The 20,988-nt window shown below is 41.5% G+C and overlaps 1 protein-coding gene across 7 annotated transcripts in view; it reads right to left on the bottom strand.

Moving 5' to 3' along the window:
* Positions 1-20,988, bottom strand: part of MAP3K4 (mitogen-activated protein kinase kinase kinase 4) — a 194,861-nt gene that overhangs the window by 125,485 nt on the left and 48,388 nt on the right. The window contains exon 2 of one of the 7 annotated variants that reach the window (XM_059714723.1): positions 10,265-10,424. The exons of the other annotated variants lie outside the window; for them this stretch is intronic. The gene's annotated coding sequence lies outside the window, so the exon portion shown is untranslated. The remainder of the gene's footprint in view (positions 1-10,264; positions 10,425-20,988) is intronic. 7 annotated transcript variants of the gene reach the window in all.

Genomic DNA, 20,988 nt, shown 5'->3' with positions numbered 1-20,988 from the left:
TCTGACCATCCAAAAACCCTCCACTTGGCACTGCAACCTGGATACACCCACAACTCCACACCTCACACCCTATCTGGAAAGTCACAACTCCCATTCCTGTCATCCAACCCCCTCCATAAACTTGGTCTTAGCTTTTCAATCCCATTTTGTAACCAAGCCAGCTGTGGAGCTTTGCTTCATTCTCCAATTTCCACCTGTTCTGGACTGCAGAGCTCTTCTTATGGTCTCCAAGTAATACAAGTGTGGGGTTTCGTGGGCTTCCAACTACTGCTCTTAACAGCACATTCCAGGCATTGCTATTCCTATATCATCCCTGACTAATGCTTATCCAACATATTTTTCAAAGTCTCTAATGAAGGAGATTCTACAATACCCTTAGGCAGTCTATTCCACTGCCTCCCTGTTCTAACAGTAAATAAGTTTTTCCTTATATCCAATGTAAACATATTTTGCTGCAATTTCAAGCTATTGCTATTCCACCTTTTCTCCCCTGCTGCAGGGAGTAGGGTTTCTCCCTCTTCTTTTTGGCAGCCCTTCAGCTATTTGAAAACTGCTATCATGTTCCATCTAAAGTGCCTTTTCTGAAAGCTGAACGTAAATATTTATCTCAATCTCTCACTGTATGGCTTGCCTTTCAAGCCCTTTATCATTTTTGCTGTCTCTGGATCCTAACTTCTCTATATCCTTTTTAAAATGCAGAGCCCACAACTGCACCCAATACTCCAGCTGAGGCCTAACCAGCACCAAGGAGAGTGGCACTATCACCTCTTGTGTCTTGCACCTAATACTCCTGTTGATATGGTCCAAAACCACATTCACCATTTTTGTGGCTGCATCACATTACCGACTCACACCAAGTCTGTGATCCACCAAGACCCCAAGATCCTTCTCCACACAGTGCTGCCATCAGCCAACTGGCTACTCGTCACTCATATTTGGGCTTTTGATTATTCTTCCCCAGGTGTAGCACCTTGAATTTGTTAGCACTGACCTTCATCCTGTTGTCACTAGTCTAGGTTTACAATTTATCAAGATCCTTCTGAATTGCACCCCTATAGCAGGGTGCACACCCTTTAAGGATTTAGAAGGTACAGCTAGCCCTGTATGCTGGTGAGGTGTAGGTGCGGGGCACCAGGCTGCTGGACAGATTCCCTGCTGGGAACATTAAAAGGTCTAGCTGAAAAACAGCAGGGAGACAGAGGGAGCTTGTGGAAGCTGGGAGTTCCAGTAGCCTAAAGGAGAAAGGCACTGGCTGATTTATTTTACTGCCTGGAGAAAGGCACAATTTTGTTTTAGACTGAAGGGGGAAAGGTTATGTTTTTTTCTGTTTGTTTGATCTCCTTTTACTAAGGAGGGCTTTGAATATAAAGGATCAGTTTTGGAAACTTCAGAAGTATGGTGGTATACCCAGCAAGATAAGCTAGAAGCAGGCGCTCCTGCTTGCACTCCTGTCCTCCAATGCGTTTCAAATGCTGTTTTGTGTTGTCTGGAAAATTTGCACAGGAAATACCCTATTTTAGGTTAGAAACATTAAACACAATACACACTGTAGTATTACAGTTAGCAGCTCTAAAATATTTGAGGTACTACAGCAAAAGCTGTACCATTCGGCACCTTACAAGCCGCATGCTCTATTAACTGGTATACAGGCTTGTAAGTGAAAAGCAAAACCCGAAGGACAGTGGCACTTCTGGTTTTGCCAAGCCCCCATGGCCTGGGGCAAAGCAGCCTGCGCTGCCAAGCCCCCACAGCCCAGGGCATAGCAGTTTGCATGGGCCCCCCCTCCCTGTCCCACAGGGCCTGCAGATGGGGCAGAGATGCAGTGGGAGGGCCGGCGATACCCTGGATGCAGCGGGAGAGGCAGTGGCCTGAACAGGCAAAGACGCCTGTTTGGACTGCTCAGTTAACCGGCATATTTTGTTATCTGGCACCTCCCATTCCCAATGGGTGCCGGATAACAAAGCTTTTACTGTACTCATCTTTTTGTTATATGTTGGTAGAGTGTACAAAACAATATAAAAACATAAGAACTGCTGTTTACTGGGTCAGACCATAAGTCCATCGTGCCCAGTACACTGTGTCATGGTGGCAAAACATGAATGCTGGGTCCTTGCTTCTAAGTACGACTTCACTTCATCTTCAAGAACGGAATCAACTAGCGGTAGTTTTGTGAAACTAAGAGTGAAAACCAAACAGCTTAACTGGGGAAACATGTTAAAATTAAATAAGCTGAAGTACATGATTTTTATATGCTGTAAAAACGTATAGGACTACATCCCAGTATTAAGACGGCATTATGCAACCCTCTTCCCTAGTAATCCTTTAAATTCTAGAGAAAGAAGTACTATACAGGGTATCCTGAAATATATTTGTCATATGGTAAAGTAGGATCTCTACCCTCACCCAAAACTTGCTATATTCATGAACATAAGTGTCTACAGCTACCCTCATCTCTACCCTCACCCAAAACTTGCCATATTCATGAACATAAGTGTCTACAGCTATTGCACACAATAGTGGACAATGGAGACCTTAGCAAATAAGAAAAATTGTGGAGAACAGAAAAAAAAATCCCTTAACAATAAAGTATAAACAATTCTTTTAGGAAGCATTTAGTAAAAAGCAAGGAATCAAATCCTGAACTCAATCTTTGGGTGCTGGAATCTTAGCAAGTGGTCAAAACATACTCATTTAGTATGAAGACGACAATACTTTTGCTAAACATGTCATGCAATTGTGGCAAACTACACATACACATGGAATTTGTTATAGGCCTAGTTAAAAATACAAACTGCAAGAAATCCTTGTGCACTTGCAGGAAAAACGCTTTATCTGCTTCGTATGGTATTAAAATAGGCTATTTATTATATACTGAAGATTGTATGTATTGCAGAACCCAAACATGAATACAAAAATAAGATTATTCTGCCTTTTGTACCTGACATTTCTGAACAGCCTATAGATTAAAACCTTAAGACACTAACATTCTCCCCCATTAGAAACACATACCCACAAAGCCAAAACAAACATAAAGGCTCCATCCCCATGAGCGGGAACATGTGGTTTGTGGCCCCTCAAAGCCTTTTGAAATGCCACAAAATGCACATGGACCACATTAATCTGTTCACTGCACTACGTATTTGCAGCATGGAGGCAACATTACATACAAGGAAATCCTGGTATCTAAAAAAAGTGTCAAAAAAGTGGCATGATGCATGTGGCAGCAGCATGCACCACTCGAAATCAGAGCCTGGCCAGCCAAAGCCATACTCCGGCTGCCGGCCAGGCTCCGAGCGCCCAGATTGCTGCTGCTGCAGCTTTGGAAGACTCCATTACCCCAGGAAAGGCTGCTGGGGTCAGCCCAGGTGCTGACCCCAGACTTCCCCTACACCTCCCAGGGCAATCGCACACAGGGACAAGCAGCAGCAACACAATTGCTACTTGTCCCTAGCCACTGCTATCTGTCCCCAGGGAAATGTACATGTACACTCATGGGGACATGCCCAGAGAGATCATTGCCAACTATGAACAATGCATGCAGAGATAACCAACTGTGTGCTCAGTTAGAGGTTAGACTAATGTTAAGCTATTAAAAAATGTATCAAGAGCCTTATAACTATTTTCTGCCCAAAGGCAACCAAGAAAAGGTATAAGAGGAAGCAGTAAATTGTGTTTAAATCACCCTCATCATTAAACAACCATGCCAGAGATTGAGTGTTACAGTAATACTCCTTTGGAATCTGTCTTGGATTTTCAGGAAACAAAGATGTCAGAAGATAAAGTGTGAAGATGGGCAGTCTTGCGTGAGGAAGAAGACAGCACCATAAGCAGACTAAAGACCGGATATCAGGGAAATCCATGTCCAGGAGGGCTGGGGGACAAGGAGAGGGGAGAAAGGAGTTCTCAACTATTTAAAATAAAATTATCAGTCTTTAACACTGACAGACAATCTTTGGACTGAGGTTCTGAGAGAAATGTCCCTTACCTGTATCCCTTCACAAGAACGAGACAACTAGACAAGTAAGATTTGGAGCATAAAAAGCCTTCTACTGAACTGAGTTGGAGGGGAGAAGAAAGTTTATATCTGATCAGACTATATTATCAACCTCACTGCCCAAGGCCATCACTCCTCGCAGAAGCTCAAAGCTCTGATAAGCAGTACAGCCATAAACTGTAGGCCTGTGCAAATACAGAAGTATTCGATTCAGATTTGGATTTGGCCTATTCAGAGGACAGTGATCCAATTTGGTGATTCAAATCACTGTCCCCATTCGATTCGACCGAATCAGAATTGGAGTTTCAGCACTGATTCAGAGATTCGGATCGGCCGGGGAGAGGCAGGCACAGCCAGACGGCTGCAGGTTCTTCCACGGCTCCTCTGGCTGTACCTGCCTCTGCCCTAGCGGGGAGCCACAGGAGAAGCCTCCATGGCTACCCTACCCAGACCCAACATTCCAGCACTTAAAAAAAAAAAGCCTTGCACTCACCAGCTGCAGCAGCAGGGATCAGGGCCTCTGGGAGCTAGTGGCAGAACACCCCCATGCAGTACACGGCAGTGGGAGGCAGCAGAGATCACCCCCCCCCCCACCTTGGCACCCATGCTGCAGCTGTCACTTTGTATGGGTGACACAGCACAGGAGCAGCTCATGCAGCACAGAGGGACAGTCTCTCTAGCATCAGACACAGGCAGGTTCCAGAATCGTTCTACTGGACCTCTGCAGTTTTTGAGGTGGTGAATCAATGGACACTATTAACCTGTTCAACTGATGGAGTGGGGATAGATGGCAAAGCCTTACAATGGCTCCAACCATTTTAGGACTCAAACAAGAGTGATGGGTAAGTGCTCTACTTCCTTAGAGGCCCTTACTTGCAAAATGCAGCAGGGAAGCACACTGTCCCCATTTCAACAACATATGGGATGACAGGACACAGCCTTGGCTTAGCTACCAGCACCGAGCTGTAAACTACATTCCACACCATGAAAACAAAGCCTTCACTAAAAAGTCAGACAGTCTTCAAGAGACCAATTCTTAGACTAGCAGCGTCTCATTCAAATTCAGATCAAGAAATCAAAGCAATCCTGGCCAGAAAGGGAAAACGCATGGAAAAGCCAGTTTGGACTGTATTTCTCCTCCATTTTGAAGGCATACAAGCCCCATTCAGATCAGTATAACATTTGTATGACTCCTCACTTGGAAGATTAGGTAACCATAATTTCTAAATAGGTGTTTTTCATCTCCTCCTCTTGAATCTTTCACCCTGATGAGGAACTGGCCACAGTAACTGGCCACAAAGGCAAAAATGCCTTTGTGATCTTCAGATTGGATTAGTCTAATTCACTAACTGAAGCTGAAAATATGCATGGGCTCCAATGTAGTTCAAAATGCAGTGGTTCACATACTCCATGAGTCAAGCAGTCATGAACATATTAAGCCTGTGTTCCCATCATTCCATTTACTTCTACTATGATTCAATTTGTAATTGAGGACCTAAGTCTTAATCTTCAAAACCATTAACAGACTGAGGCAATGCATGTTATAAACGAAATATCAACTCACAAATTGTCAACACATTAGAACTCCTGAGATACTGGAGACCATAAGCCCAAGATGATGCACATCACCTATGGACAAAGCATTATTATTTGAGAATATTTAAGAACAAAGCAAGCTGCCAGAGTAGATTAGATAAAACAGCAGTTTTGCCATTTTTAGAAATTGCTGCAGAACCTTCCTCTTTAATACTTTCACTAAAAGACCAACGTTCACACTCTTTTAACAGTCTCACCATTCTTAAAAACACAGGGCAAATTAAAACAATTCTACCTGAAGTTTTTATATCTTAACAAAATACAATCCAGAGACTCCATAAAATCTGCTAAATACTTTGTTATTATTTACAAATTTTATATTATTTATATATGTTAATATTTATATACTGCAACAACAGGCTACCCTACAAACCATTAAGAGAGATACAAAGGATGGCTTTTTAAAAGTATAAATGGCTGTTTGACAGCAAGTCCCTTAACTTTATGGCTGATGTGTAAACCTAAACCAGTGAAAGATGATTGGATTTTTGGTCACACTATAGTACAGTTAGCCTGATTAATTATTCTGATGAAACCAATAGTAATCACACAAATGAGACCCAAAAGTCAAACACTTTTTATTATTATTCTATTTTAGCTGTACAAAATGTGGGCAATGTCGCTGCTAATTTTTTCTCTCCCCCTCAGTGTTTTGGCTTCTTACCTAGTTTTCTCATATCAAAGCCCAGTGGAAACAATTGCTGGGGGAAAATGTCTTTTTATCCATGCTCCTAAGCTATAACTAGGGAAGTAGGGTACAGGAACTCTATGCCCTTTAGCACATCACTGAAAGGCTATGGCATTTTCTCCTGTTTGGGAACAGAGGTGTAGCAAGATGCTTCATATTATTATTTATTATTATAGAATTAAGGAGAAACATATCCAAAATTATATTTGTCATATGGTAAACCAGGTAAGGCATTCTCAGCCAAGTTAGAAGAAAAGCAAGAAATGTAAACAACTCAACTTTCCTTGAAAGCGATGCCCTTCCATCTATCTCTGTCCAACCTCCCAGTATGCTCACTCTGCAGCTACCAACTCTACTCATTTTCCACAGAATCTGTTTTTCAAGCCCCTGCCTCTGAGTCAGCTTACCCTTCCATAGGATCAACACTGTGATCCTGTACTACTGTTCTTTTCTATAGGAGTTAACTCACATTGTTAAGCTGAATACATGCAGTCCCCATTTCTGCTGAACCAGAGAGAACTTGGATGTGACCCTTTTAACATTTATTTTAATTTCAGTTACCATAAAACAAAGCAACTGTACACTACATCTCATCTTACACATTGAAATTTAGATGTTCTTTACAGCTGAAAAATCAGCCTGAAACATTATCTTTCAAACAAAGTGAAAAGCCACTATCGCTGATCATCAATTAAACTAAGTTTGAGATAATCCATCATAAGCGGGCTGTTAGTAGAAGTTACAATTGAACAGCATTGTAAGGAAATGTTCACCTTCAAGGGCTGAAACATAATTAGCTAGGGACTGCTAGTTTGCCTAATTCAAAGGTGGGGAATCAGTTGCAAATGATGACCAGTAAATAGGGGTGGGGCTCCCAAAAGGATTAAAAAGTTCCCAGAGCAGCATACAAAGGAACAGGGGAGTTGCTGTGGCTGTGATCTTGTGTTGTGCCTCCCAAAGTCTCAGGAACAACTGCAGGTTTGGGGGTTGTTTCGCTTGCTTCCTTTACTTGTTTTCTTTTACTGTGGGGACAAAGCTGTCCCATGTAAAATAAACTGGCTAGAAGCCTTGGATACAGAGCTGCCTGGTCTTAATAAGGAAGCTCAGTGAGTGACCTGCTTGCATGTATCAAGAACATTACCATCCATAAGCTTAATATACTACTCTGTATTATCCATTTATTTGGTAAACTCCCTATACACATGACCCAGCCCACAGATCACTACTAAAAAGGGAACTGGGTTTTCTTCAGAGGGGGTTTGATTGTTCAGGACTGTACAGACAACTTCTGGTTGGGGTTTAATCAGTTCACGTACAACCTGCATTTGTAAACTGAGAGAGATGTACTATTAATCTCCACTAAAAACTATTGTTTATGTTTATCTTCTAAAGTTAATAGGTTCAGGCCTGCTGAAATGCTGCCTGTCTACTTCCACTCCGGTCAATTAAAACACAGTACTTCACAGAAAAGGGCTGTATAATGTTAAAAGCAAAATTCCAAATACAATAAAGAAAGAACCAGAATAAACTAGCGTCTATATACAACAAAGTGAAGCATTCTCAGCTAATCCATACAGGTATGAAAATGTTAATATAGAACTATGCTAACCTGCACTGGAGACGTGACATTGCTCTGAAGTATTTTTGGATAAAAGGCATGCAAATGCCAGAGGTATTATCCTCCAACCTGAAGGAGTTACAAATAGTTCTCTATTGCTTTGTCTAAAACAGAAATACAACAGGTCAAATTTCACTTTTTTTCCCCCCTTGAAATCTACCAAACTGTACACTTCAGTTCAAGGATGGATTTGTAGAGCTGCTATGAAAAATAGGCCATGTCATTAAATATACCTAATGTTCTGGAGAAAAGTAGGTATAATCAACTGTTGTCCCTAAATTTAAAAAGGTGGTAGCCAATTTACTACTACAGTACTTGCTTCATGTAATTATAAACTAATAAAGCTTGCAACTGTGCCAAGTGAGTGAGTTAAAACAATTATTTAAAACAAAAAAACAAATACCTGGAAAAAATCATACATGACAGACTATCATGTATGATAGCCAGCACCACTTCTACAAAGGAAAACTACGGCAACTAGTAGATTTAAGTTCTTTGAATTTGCAAATAATTGATTTTAAAAAGTGGGTGAATAGTAATATAATTTGCAGGTGACTGAATTAGCTTAATCAAATTTAGAGAAGATGGTGCGAAACTTCCAAAAGGACTACTAAAGCAAGGTAACTGGGCAACTGATGGTAGATGAAGCTCAATGTTAACCAACAAAAGCAATGTGTGATCAAAATAGCTATACTCCTCCTACACCCTGTCATTATAAATTAATTCAAGAAAGGGATATTGCTTGGACACTTCACAATGCAGATGTCCACTCAAAATCAAGCTGTGGTCAAACAAGGTGTTAGGATCCACAAGGAACAAGGAATAATATGGAAAAATTCCCTTCTTTAAGTAAGGACGTATCTGAATCTGCACCACTAGTCATCTCAATTTAAAAAGGATGCTGAAGAATGAACATTTAAAAAAACCTATAAGGGGAACCCTTACAAAGAGGGAAAATGGATTGTTCACCTTAGAAAGTAGATAAGAAAAAACAGAATAACATACAACATAATGAACGATATAGAGAAGGTATTTGGGAAACTGCTGTTTTGCCTGTCAGAATTTTTTGTGGATCCAATGAAATTAAAAATGTAGCAAATTCATGTCTAACAAAAGGGAAACAAATCATGCTGCACAACTATAGAGTAGATGTTGTTGCCACTGGAAGTGATTGAGGCAGAAGTTCAGAGGAGGACTGGAACTGCTTTTAAACAATACTATCCAGAATTGTAACAGTTAATGCTAAAAAGATATTGAAAGGTTTATAAGGACCTGGTAATTCAATATTTGAAAGAGTCTCTCATTTATAAGTCTGATTAAACAGTGTGACCTTCAGTGCCAGAAGAGGAGGGAAAAGTGGATACAGATTATCCCATACCTGTCTACTTGTACCTTCATTTGCATCACTAGCCTACTGGGTCTTATCTGACATGGCAATTCTTGTGTTTCTATATATTTTTGTGAAATGTAATATTCCCTACTAGTACTTTTCTCATTACAAACTCTTAATGTGCTGAACAGAAGACCTCCTAAAATGTGTACACATCCAGCTTTCTGTATAGAAAGAAGCAAGCAGCATATAGTGGGTTTACTAAAAAGTGTGCTCACACTGCTGAAAAACTACTATTATACCATGAAATAGACTGTAAGAATCCATCAAATATCATATAATAATTTTCACACAATGAGAGCACACATGGATTAGTAACCCCCAACTGTATATTAAATACTTTGGTTTTAACTTCAATGTTAGAAAATTTGGTTCTCCTTAAGACTATTTTGAAATTGGCACACAGCTATTGAAGAGCAAATTAGAATTCTGCATCCTTTGAAGTTTAGATAGAAATAGTAACCTAAAATAGTCACATTCTTGTAGTAGCCAATTTACCACTACAGTACTTGCTTTTCCTTTTTTTTTTTCATTTTTGTGGGTATGCTTAATTTTTCTGAAGCTTGGCTGATCAGCAATATGCAAAATCATCTTCTTGTCCCACACATTTCCTCTCACTGACTGACAGAAAGTACCACATGTAGCAGAGTAAAAGTTCTGCATGACATAATGGGCCTTTTCCAATGTATTCAACAGAAAAAGACTTGCATGCAGTTAAGTAATAATATTCTCCAAATTCTAGCAAGATAAATGAAGCCACACACACTAAGAAGTAAAGTAAGAGATCTATCTTAACTCATTTCCATATAGTACTGTATATACATAAAAATGTAATACCCCTCTTGAAAATCCAAAAAATGAGGTAACCAAAACTATGATGCTTAAAAATCTCCTGTTATAAACACAGCTTATCTATTTCAATCATTATTCAAAATCCCTGATAAGTAACTATGAAAAAGGCTTGAATACTCCACTCACCCATTTATCCAGAATGATTAAGAATCCTTCCCAGTCAATGGCATCAAATTCCACCTTAAGATAAACTTCCAAATGTGAACCAAATGTTCACCACTGCTGTGTCATCTTTCTAAGTCCAGAGACAGCTTTCCAGTGCCTGTGGTGTTCAGCCTTTCCCAATCTGCGGTAAAGTGACCAAAGTTTCCTTAAGTCTTCACAACTATTATTTAGAAGCTGATAAACAAGCAGCTGATCAAAAGAATGGAATTTCCACAAAGAAGGAAATACCTGTATTTTAAGTATTTATTTTCATCTCTAGTCCAGGACAAGGCAATATATTGAATTTGTTTGTGTAACTAGTAGTTCTAATGAATTGTACTTTGGCTCCTTTTTCTTTCAGTCCTCCTGATCAAAGCTGAACTCTAACAGTCCCCAAATGAAAGGCTTCCTTGTGAGCAGATGTTAATCTATATCCATCTGAGCTGCTACAGGGCCTTGTGTCCCCATTTTGCTCAGTGGCTCAAATTCCCTAGTTGGCGCCACTGATACCCCAAGATCATGGAGCTTATGGAAGATATTACCACACCAGTCTGGCACGGAGGGAGAATGGAGGCATGAGGCACTGTAATTGCTCAGAAGACTCCGAGATTAATGGTGACCCAATCAAACGTTCCATTTCTTTTTCCTGATAGAAACTTGGAATGCACTTCAGTGAAATTGACATCTTCCTCATCTAAATTTTGATTCTCCACAACCACATTTTCTATTGATAAAATGTTCTGAGGAAAAATTCAGCAATGATCCAAAAGAATCAGGACAATTTCAGTATGTTATTATACAACAAAGCAGAAGCATAAGTAGGCAGTGGACCATCATCAAGGACCAAAAAGAAAAGCCAAGGAAAGGATACAAACTAGCATTTTCCCATTGCAACAGAGTGGAAGCCAGGAGAGGACTAGATTAGTACAGATAACAACCTTAGCACAGCAACCAGAAGCCTGGGGAAAGATAATGACACACAGGGCTGTCCAACTGGGGGCTGGTGGGCCACATGCAGCTCTTGAAAGATTAAGCTGAAGCCCCCAGGTTCTTGTGGCTGCTACTCCTCCAGTTGCTCTGGCTGCAATAGCAGCCAGAGTCTCTGAGCTCCCATTCCCTCCTCTGGCTTTTGCTGCCTGCCCCCATGCAATGCGGCCCAGAACTGAGGGTGAGCCTGGCACCACATGGCACAGCAGTGGAGAGGGACACATCCCTGCAAGTGTGGTCTGGGGGACCTGTGGCTTGCCCTGGTGAGGCACATGGGCGTATGACTTCCCTGGTGTCCTAGTGAGTCTTTGGCCCCCAGCTGCTAGTAAGTTGAACAGCCCTGAAATAAGAGAAGTGCAATGCAAGCACACTGAGCTGTCACATTACCTAATGAAATCAGATATTACCATCAAGTATATTTTAAAAGCTTTTGCTAAAATATCCCCCCTACACCTAAAGGGTAAAGCCATCTTGTATTACAGAATTAGAAGATTTTCAAGGCACAAAGGGATGCAAGTACCATCTCCCCATCATTTTAAAATCCTATATACTGCATTATTTTTATTGGCACATGCCAGGATGGATAAAAATCCCTGATTAAAAAAAACCAAACCACAACATATCTATCTATCTATCTATCTATCTATATATATATATAAAAATTTAAATTAAGTTTTCCTTTTTAAAAATAAACCATCATAAAATGAAATTTAATTTAATACAGCATAGGCTAAAGTATAAATCAAATATAATTTATTAAATTAAATATAGTATGTTAAATAAATTAGCCTCTATTAAAAACTCTATAGAGTTAAAGGCAGATTTTCTTCTATCTCAGAAAGCGGGGGGGGGAGGGGGGGGGAAGCATTTAACTTTTGAGGTCAAGCTTTAAAAATATGGCACCATATTTCATGTATTAGAGCTTGATCCTCCAAGGGATGCAAGGTCTATACTACTGGATGCAAAGGATCAGCAAAGTCATCACAGGTGTTGGAACCTGGACTGTGACTCCAGCAGACACCATTATGGGTACTCCTTGATCAGGATTATCCACCAAACCCACCTGGATGGTATCCAACTCCTGTTTTATTCCCCCTACCTCAACTCTGATTAGGTCAGATCTCAAATTATGAATATTTGTAATTCTGCACCCATAATGGAGACTTATTCTCCAGCTCATGGACAAAAAAAAAGCTGTTCTGCCCAGTAAATACCAACCTTCAGCTACTAAATGGTTCTGGGTACTTCAATTAAATGGCCTTTCTTGGTTCCTTTGGATAGGTACAAAGTTGTAAACATTAACTTCAATTACTAGAAGGTTCTGTTTTGGGGGTTTTTTGTGTGGGGGGGGAAGGAAGGGTGTGGTGGGTTATGTCACAGGGAGAAGGAGTCTTGCTCTTTTATTTCTTGTGTGGAGGAAGGAGAGGGAGTGGAGTAAAGAGCAGTGTGCGCAACAGGAAGGACCAATGCTGGGCTCAAGACACTGTGGGAAAAGGAACAATATTCTGTGGGGCGTAGACTAGTCTTGATTTCAGTTTCAACTTTGAAACTGGAGGAAAAAACTGCCATGGCTGCAGGTCACAAAAAGACCCTATCTGGGAATACTTTTCAAGAACTTATTGCGTCACTGGGGAAAAAAGAGGAACTCATGCCAAATGTAAACAGTGCAACAAAGATGCAAGGCCTGATAGCCCAAATGAAGCAACATTGTAAAAAAATGCTTCTTAGAAGGCACTGAATTTAAAGATGGTGATGTGAACGTGTCTGAGCCATCTGGATTGACTGATTATTAAACTTACTGTTTTAACTGTTCTTATGAATTGCCCATAAGTTTATGACAGTAATGTTAGTTATTTTTGGTGGATTACTTATTAATTTCAAAATGTTTGTGTTCAAAATTTAATGGAGGTGCTAGTTTGAGTATTTGTCAGTTACACCTTTGCACTTCTGAAATGAGATTTATTGCTCAGTATAAGCAAACATACCAGGCCTAGGTAAAGATCCTGTGCAGAATAAAGTTTTAAAAGGAATTTATGACGTTTAGAAATATTTATTCAAGTTGTTTTATATTGATAAAGAAATAATTTAAATAAAAAGATCACTTTTATGATGTATTGCATATTTTCCCTATAGAACCAGGTTTGGAAAAACTATATCATTTAAACACTGGTTTAAAAAAAAAAAATCAGCTGTAGGAGGGATCTTTCTCCTCTCTCTCTCTCAAATGAGACTAAACAATGCACCAAGTAATACTGTATGAGAGTGACTTTTTAACCATTTTGTTTCTGGGTCCAGCTGAGACATACGAAATAATGAACATGCACCATCTGCATTATCTGCAACTTCAGAATCACCTGCTGGTACCACCAGCAGTACTGCAATGAAACATTCCTTGTATCTAAGAGGAAACTTGCTTCATTATCAAGTAAAATTATGGATAAGTTCATAATCAGGCCCAGCAAAGTCCAGCAAGACAATACAGATGGAAAAGTTTGCTCGGTTCATTTATATATATTAAAACAAATTCTCCCTTTCATCTTGTTGAAATATTTCACTGATATGGTCCAATCACTATGAACAGCTTACACTCCACCCAGCAGAACAGATATTACTGGAAGGTTTCTGCACTCCGTATGTGAGAAGGAAATGGAAGTGTGAGCAAAAAAAAAAAAAAAAAAACACTGAAGGGAAAAGTGTTAATATGAGTCTTGATGGATGGAGAAGTGTACACAATGATCCAGTAATATGTGCTTGTGTGACAACAGAAGATAGGACTGCAGATCTTAGAAAAAAACGGATATGTCAGTGTCGCAGGGCACCTCGGTGCCCCTGCTCCTAGAGAGAAGAGACTGCCAGGGAGAGAGAGAGGGAGCCCTGGCAGGACAGAAGGAGCCCAGCTGAGGGTTGCCAGGGTAACGAGCGTAGCTGCGTGTTGCCGGAGCAACTAAGGGGAGCCAGCTGCCTGTAGGAGGCAGGGCCTGGCCCTTATAGAGCCCAGGGCTGAGGCCAGGCTGGCAGTTCTCTGCCAGCAGCCAGAGAGGCAGGAGCTCCCTCGGTCAGGATGTGGAAAGAAGCCAGATTGCAAGTATAGCTCATGATAGCCCTGGAGGCTCGAGCCATGATACTAAGTGATAGCCATGTGGCTTGTAGTTATGTTATAGCCTAGAGGATTGTGCTTTGAGTTTATGTTTCGCTCTGTGTATTACACCGGAGGTTTGAGTGAGGCTGTAGGGGTTGGAGGAGGCCTCATAAAGGGCCCTACGGGAGTGTGGGGGCCCCAGTGCCCGAGGAGGGCACAGTGTTCTCATAGGGACCCCAGAGGGGTGGGGCCCCAGTGCCAGTGAGGGCGCAGTCTAGCGCCAAGAGGGCACAGTATCCTCATAGGGACCCCAGAGAGTGTGGGGTGCCCTAACGCCAGTGAAGGCGCAGCTTGCGCGCCAGTGAAGGCGTAACTGGTGGCGTGGAGCGCAACCAGTGGGTTGCGGTCGGGGAACAGAGACCCTGGGTTGTGTGTGGGGTACGTAGACCCCAGCCCCGGGGAGGGGCAGCTTTGTGAGGCCCCAGTGTGGGCATGGCAAGCCCCAGAAGGGGGCACTGCTAGGAAGCCCTAGCGTAGATGTAGCGAGAAGGGGGAGTACACTTTAGAGGAGCCCAGAGTGGGCCCAACGAGTCCCTGAAAAGGGGGAGACTATTGAGAAGCCCAAGGTGGGCACGGCAAGCCCTGAAGAGGGGGAGTGCCATATTGAGAAGCCCGAGATGGGCGTAGCGAGCCCGGCTGTAGGCTAGTGCGGCAACACCCCTCAGACAGAGGCAAGGTGCCGCGGTTGTCCCTGAGGAGAAGGGGTAGCAGTGCGACGAGCCTGGATCAGAGAGGGTACCCGTGCGGTTGGCCTGAAGGACCGGAGGCCTGCTAGAGGGTCCCTGAGCGGGACCACACTTTCAGAGAAGGCCCAGAGTGGGCTTGACGAGAGTCCCAGTGAGAGGCTGGGTACTAGAGAGAGCCCAGAGTGGGCTAGACTATAGGGGAGGCCCAGGAGTGGGCTAGATCATAGAGGCGGCCCAGGAGAGAGGGCATGTATTCTGACAGACCAACGTCCGGTACATCTGCGAAGCTTGGGGCGTGGTATTAGGGGTTGGTAGGAGCCACGCATAGCCCATAAGGCTAGGGTGCCTGGGAAGCACCCATTGTATCGGGAGACCCCCAGGGGGTCCGGAAGAACCGCGGGGACAGAGGTCCCGAGTAGTCGTGCCCAGGGAAGACACAAGGCAGCCTCCCTATTACATTTTCCAACAAGAAGTGGCGGGCAAGAATTAGAGGGTGTCCTTGGGCTGGCACGGAGCGAGGGACCTCGAGGAGATCACGGCCCTCCTGAAGGCCCCCCGCCGTGACAGTCAGTAAATGCCCAAACTGCAGAACATTTAAGTAGCAGCAGTACAAGCTACAACAAACTGAGCAAAAAAAAAAAAATCAAATGTTGTGTGTGTAGCCTTGTCACAGATAATGCTGCAAGTGTAGCAAAGATGAGCAGAAACTTTAAAGAAGATAATGAAGCAAACTTAAAACTTACAATATATGGGTGCAGTGCAAATTCGATGCATCTTTTAGCCAAAGATTTAAATACTCCAGGAATAAAGGAAAATGTTGAAATTGCAAAGTTCTTCCATAACAACCAGTTTGCTTCAGCTTCACTAAAGAGAGCTGGGGGATCCAAGCTAATTCTGCCCGCAAGATGTACCATGGAATCAGTGGTTGACTGCTTTGCACTATTTATTAAGAACTAGCCTATGCTGATGAAGAAAATTGTGACAAAAATTGATGGAAGTAACACAGTTAGAGGAGTCAGCACTGGACTAAAGAGAAATGTAGAAGATACATTGCGTACATTAAAAATTACTTCCATAGCCTTGGACAAACTACAGAAAGATTGCTGCTGTATTACAGATGCTGTTGAAATTTGGACAGAACTTCAAAAAAACATGAAAGCAAGAAATACCCAAAAGCACATTTAAATTGCAGGCAGTAAAGAAGCAGATGGACCAAGCACTTACTCCACCTCATTTTCTTGTCCATGATCTTAACACAAAAGTACCAGGGTAGATGCCTAACTGCTGAAAAGGAAAACGCTGCTATGACATGGACATTTACTATTAATCCATCCATCATGCCAACCATAATACATTTCAGGGCTATAGGTGAGCCATTCAAGCAGTACAGTTTGTTTAGGATGTTTTAAAAGAAAGTTACATCACTGAACTGATAGATGTTGCTAGCAAAACACCTGGAACCAGAGTTTAAGTGCTAAACAAGCTTTTACTAGCAGTAGCCCTTTCTGCAGGTACAGAGAGAATATTTTCTTTGTTTGAACTGGTTTGTTCAAAGTTAAGAAATCAACTGGGAGCTGAAAAAGCAGGAAACTTGTTTTTCTCTTTCAGTCTATGAATAAAAAGGAGGAGGGGGATGAGATTTGAGAGTTTTAAAAACCTGAAAAGGGGTAAACATTTTCAAAACAGCCTAGGTAAAAAGGATAGTCTCATTTTGAAGAGAACTAGGCAAGTAGAACCTTAAGCTCAAATGACTTTCACCTAGACATTTTAGAAAGTTTCCCCCAGGATGACCCGTACTAATTGCTTTAATTGACTAACCAATGTTCATGTTTCTAATACTATAACAATTAATACTAGTGTTTACTAAATTAATTGGTGCATGTTTACAACTGCTTTGATATTAAAAACAAGTTTCCATGTCCAAAAACTAACATTTTGTTTAATAAATTTGAAATGCTGGGTTTGTGTGTTTTTAATTAAATTCAAGCTTCCATCTTAATACAGCTTGATACAAATATGAGCAAAATATTTCACTATTTTATATTATCCACTGACCTAATGTAGAATTTTTGACAATCCAGCGTAGAAAGATAGATATAGTTTGTATACCTTAGGAAACATACCAAATCTACTGTAAAAACGGTATTTAGTTGCAATTTATTTATATCAACAAATTAAAATATATACAAAAAATTAAAATAAATCAGTGATTTAAATTAACTTGCTTTAAGTGAGAGGTGCGCAGCCTCCAGTCTACAGACCAAATATGGCCTGTGCAGCCATCATATCTGGCCTTCAGCACTCCCTGCAGGCTGGGAAATTTGGCAGTGGAGGAACAGTGGCCCTTAGTACAACCACCCTCTCCCCTGCCAAATTCCCAAACCCCAGGCCCTGTGGGGCCAGTTGGAACCAAGGCGTAAATACCACCCCCACCCTACATCTGGATTGGGGCTGAGCAAGGCCCACCCACTTCCCTCCTGCACAGCCAGGTTAGAATTAGGCCACACCTCTGTTCCCCCTGTATCTGGATCAGGGTTGAGCTATGGGGCAAGGTTGGGGCCAGTCCATTCCCCTCCCCCCCCCCACCACTGAACTACACCTCCTTTCCCTGTGGGCTAGGTTGGAGCCAAGTTATGTGCCATTTCCTCCCCACACCGGGCAATGCCCCCCTTCCCCTGCAGGACTGGGTTGGAGCCAGGCTACTCCCCCGCACTCTTTTATGTGCCCAGATTGCCCGCCATGCCCACCCCAGTTGTCAGATCAGGACCACCAGCTGGATCTAGCGTGTAGATGGACTGGGCATTGCCTATCTGGCCTGCCAGGGAAACAGGTTGAGCACTGCTGTTTAAATCAACCCACCCTGGCACATGCATTGAAACAAAATGAACATAGCATTCCATAGAACTAGGGGCTCAAATCTGAATTTATGTTCAAATACTGCAGATCTGAAAATGTTCCTATTTCATCTAAAATATCCAGCAGCAATGTAAGATTTTTCTCTTGAATTCTAGCAACAGACAGCTTTGAAAAGCAAGATAGAGGCAACTAGTTTTGAAAAAGAAGTTTGAACAAAAAAATTCCGATCCTAAATTCTACCGTATCCACTATGCTAATGAGCAAAGAGAGCTATAGAAATTAAAGCAATGAATATCAAAAGAACAAAACAGGACAGATATTCTAAATGAACTACATAAAGTATCTAAATTACAAAATCAAGGAGACAAATGAAGGGGGGAAAAACATTTACAGAACTGTATAACTATTCTGTACTTCCACTTGCTGAAAGCAGCAGCATGAGAATGTAAAGATAATACTAAAATAAATCCTCCCTTGTCTTAATTTTATCACTTAAAATATTCTCAGGAAAAAAATTCAAATCCTATCATTTTGATTTTGTGAACATATCTCAACCACTGTTTCCAAGAAGAATTAACACCAGCAACTGACTGAAGAATTCTGAACAACTAGACATGAATTTGCTTATTTTAAATTAAGCATATTAAATTTATTTTACATTAAGCTTTTGAAGGAATCAAGTCTCTAGGCCTACATATATGAACTCCCAACAATGACTTGATGAAGGAAAGAAATCAGTTTCTACTGAACTGTCACTTAAAATAGAAATAACATTTTTTATCCAGACAGTGAGGATACTGGAAAGGGAACACACTGAAAATGCCCCAAAATGAAGGATGCGTGTTAATTTTCAGAATTTATGCTTTACTTGGAAGTTTAAGAATAATTTTTATAATACTATATTAAAAACTAAAGTAAGTGCTGGCAGTGCTTAAGTAAAGATACTGTAAAAACTTTGAAAAACTGATATAGGAAGAAAAAATGATCATTCACAAGTTCTAAAAAGGCACAAAGTAATTTGGGGAAAACATTTGTAACAGCAGCAAACAAAGTGTTCAGGCAGAAGCATGGCTTTATTTTTTAAAAATGACTAACCATATTCAATTACTAAAAATTCATTCATATACAAAGGCAGGAATTAGGATGGAGGCTGTAAACAAAGATCTCCAGTAAAAAAATTGTTAAAGAACGATTAAAATTTTCCTTGGCACACTGTGACAGTAGCAAACCACAGCAAAATGTTAAATTCCATCTTCACTATATTATGGGTAGTCTACACTAGAGATTTGATTATAGCTCCTGGAGACCAAACCCTGGTGTAGCTGCACCAAATACATGTACGGCAAATAAAGCTTCTCTCAACATGCATCTGCAAGCCCTGAGGGGACTACACCCATAAATGTGTCCATCCCGTTTCATTCTCCTCCCTCCCCGCCCCAGCCGCTTGCACAGGGTACTCTGACCCAGCCCCGCAGCAAGAAAATCATGCTGGGACCGGGAGTGCCTCATGCTGCCGCACTCCAGGTACAGGGTAGAAGCTCAGAGATGGGGATGCCTACGGGAGTTCCCCCTCTGTGTTTAAATCCCCTGCAGAGGGAATCCCTTGCACCTAGTCTGTAGGCATTAGAGGTCCCCTATGGGAGTTCTCCCCTCTGTGCTTTGCAGACAAGTGCTGGGGGAATCTGCAAGCAGAGAGGCAGTTGGAGAAGGGCTGTCACTAGCTGCCTGCTCTCTCCAGCCACAAGTGAACAGAAGTCAGCTGCAAAAAGACAGCACAAATTGTTACTAGGTTCACTGCCACAAAATGTAAGCACTTGTGGCGCAACAAAGGGCTATGACAATTGTGTGCTCAGCTCCTGTGCCGCCATGAAAATTCTTATGGCGACACAAAGTCGACATCTGTTTGCAGCATAAGAGCTGCAAATCTCCAGTGCAGATGCTGCCTAAGAGAGATGAACCAATCATGCTGCAAGACCCAAGAGCCTTTGGGGGCTCCCAACAAAACTTTCTGCAAAAAAGGAAAACATTTTTTTTCTGTAAAAAGCCACATGGAAACACAGATCAATATCTTCACCTCTAAACTGGGGCTTAAAGCCAAGTATATTCTCATTAATGGAATTTTCTTGGCAGCTAGAAAAAAGAGGAAGATAGTTCTCACCTACTCAAAAGCTTTTGATAAAAATCAAGAGGGCCGTTCCAAACAGGAAAACACTGAGGCTATTGTTCCTGTTTATAGTAGGTCTTACATATATTTATCCAATTGCAATCAGTTCCTTCCCTGTTAAAACTTCTCACAGCCCTATTGATGCAAAACATCTTGAGCTACATGTTAATATTATATTCAATAAAAAAAAAAGAAAGAAAGAAAAATACTGTCTTCTGTTTCCCAAGACCTACGTGACCCACCAGGCTATTTCATATGCTCTGATATTCGGACATTTATGCCAAGCTTTCCCTAAAACCCTCAAAGCACATGGTTATCACTATTTATATTCAACAGATGTTTGATCAGTCCATGGAAGTGTGTTTGAGTATCTCCTAGTTGAAAGTAAAATATCTGTTCAACATCAAAAACCAGAGCAGGGACAAAACACGAAAAAAGCTGATTTGCCCTTGAGAGAACGAAAAGTTGCTGAGGCCTATTTAAATGCTTTGTCCCAGAATTTTTTATTCTGAGACACTAGCTAGAAAGAAGTACAAATAATACAGACCTTTAACTTTTTTGGCAGCTCTTCATGTTCTGTTCTCGGGGGGGGGGGGGGGGGGAAATGCCACAGACACCAGAACTCCCAGTTCTTTGTTATTAGCAAAACTGGAGCTGGAAAAAGGTTAACTAATTTCTCCATATTGGATTATATTAATTCTCAACTCTGGGTCGGTTTCATTGGCTTGCCAGCTGCAAGGCAGCCTGTGACAAAGTACAGGAGCAGCAGCTGGTGAGCCACAAATGGATCCTTAGCTGGAGCTGCAGCAGAAGCAGAGGAAATTGTTGTACTCCACATAGCTCTCAAACCAGTGCTTCCCAAACTGTTGATACT

This window comes from Alligator mississippiensis, chromosome 1 (genome assembly GCF_030867095.1).
Source record: "Alligator mississippiensis isolate rAllMis1 chromosome 1, rAllMis1, whole genome shotgun sequence".
In the NCBI taxonomy this organism is placed as follows: domain Eukaryota; kingdom Metazoa; phylum Chordata; order Crocodylia; family Alligatoridae; genus Alligator; species Alligator mississippiensis.
The sequence above is the reverse complement of the archived record's forward strand: the minus strand, read 5'-3'. Positions and strand labels throughout refer to the sequence as shown.